Here is a 1,812-nt window from a genome sequence, read left to right on the forward strand (position 1 = left end):
TAGGACGTGAAGGTGAGCGTCTAGGACGTGAAGGAGGGAGGCTATCCATGGAGCTAGACCGTCTAGGACCCCTTACAAGATCAATGGCCAAACATATTCAAACACAAGCAAATGAGGCCACGGATGGAAGAGAGAAGGCTTTGTATATGTTTGCATAAAGGCCCATTGGGGGTATTTAGTAGATAGGATAGTGTAGAAAGCGTTTTTGATGGAAACCTTCTAGAATCTAGGGTTGTGTATGGCCGGTCATTGCACCTTAGAATTTAGATTTATTTTTGGTTTTATTTTCTTTAGAAATGTGGCTTAACATTTACGTCCACATAGCCTTATAAATAGGAAGGCTATCTCCTTGTATTGGACAAGTTTAATTGAGTATTGTTATGCTGCCCATTTTGTGCACTAGCTTTACTTCTCCTAGAAATCTAGGCTAAACTTCAATCCCTTCACCTTTCTCCCTTGAGCTGGCCAAACCTCTCAAACCCATACTCATCATGCACCTTCAAAGCCAACAAAACTCCTAGGAGGGCTTTGTTTCACTCACCCATTGCTTCCGCATCACTTTCACTACTTTGATTCAAGAAGAACACATGAAATGCCATCATTTGGTATCATGAGCTTTTGGTTCTTCAAGATGAGTAGCTTGTCTTTTTAATTTCAGTTCTTCTTTATTTCATCTTTGTCATTTCAATTCCTTACTTGTCTTGCTGTTTTTATATTTTAATTTGTTCTTGGTGTGCTTTGTGGAAGATCCAACCCAAGCACTCTTGTTCATTTGATCTTGAACAAGTTCTTGTGCAATTTGTGATAGGATTCCATACACCTTTGTGTTGCTATTTTGTTTTAGGCTTTGAGTCTTTATTGCTTTCATTATTTTGCTTCATATTATGCTTTGAGTCTTTAATTTTCTGAATCTATACATGTTGTGTCAAGTCATGTTCATCCATATTGTCATCAATTCTTAGTAGTCCTATTTTTTGGCTTGATTGTTTCTTGTTTTGGGTCTCTTTATATTGCTTTAATCTGCTGTTATTTTGATCCTTTGGTGCTTTTTATTTTTAGTTTGAGTTCATAATTGTGTCTTAGTTCATACACAATTTCCTTTCTCACATTTTCCATTGTGTTAATTTTGGTTATCTTGCTGTTTTCTTCCAATTTTTTCCAAATTTCCCCTGTAACACCTCTCTGTTCTGGGCTGTTTTGTTTACAAAATTTTTTCCACCCATAGGAAAATTCTGAATTTCTGGAAAATGCAAGTTTAAGGTGTTATAGAAAGGACAAAAAAAGAATGAGGTCAAAAGAAGCAACAGAAAAAAAATGATAAATCTCACAAAATCAGAGTGCGAATCTTGAGCGTTCCAGCTGACCTAACTGCACACCAAATTTGCAAAAATTATTAAAAACAAATGGTGCATGCGTTTTAGGTGATTCCAAAGCCAAAATTTAGCTAAGATCCTGAATTTTCTTGTATCCAAATTTCAGAAACAAATTTTACAATTACAGCTCAGCATAAATCAGGGAACAAACACGTTTTCTGGCCCACAACATTTTCCAGTGGTGCTGTTTTTTTTATTTGGTCATCTAATCTAGTGCTTTTCTGTAGGAATTCCTTTTGTGTGCCAACTTTTATTGAGTACCTTTAATTGTTTGCTTTAATTTCTTGAATCTCTGTCTAAGTTGTCATATTATAAATCCTTTTGGTGGTACTGTTTTCTTTCAATTAAATTTGTTTCTTGCTTTTGTTTCTTGACCTCTCATTTTGGGTGCTGGAATTTAATTCTCTCTTGGTGCTTATGTGCATGGAAATTGACTTGG

Source organism: Phaseolus vulgaris, chromosome 4, assembly GCF_000499845.2.
Source record: "Phaseolus vulgaris cultivar G19833 chromosome 4, P. vulgaris v2.0, whole genome shotgun sequence".
In the NCBI taxonomy this organism is placed as follows: Eukaryota; Viridiplantae; Streptophyta; class Magnoliopsida; order Fabales; family Fabaceae; genus Phaseolus; species Phaseolus vulgaris.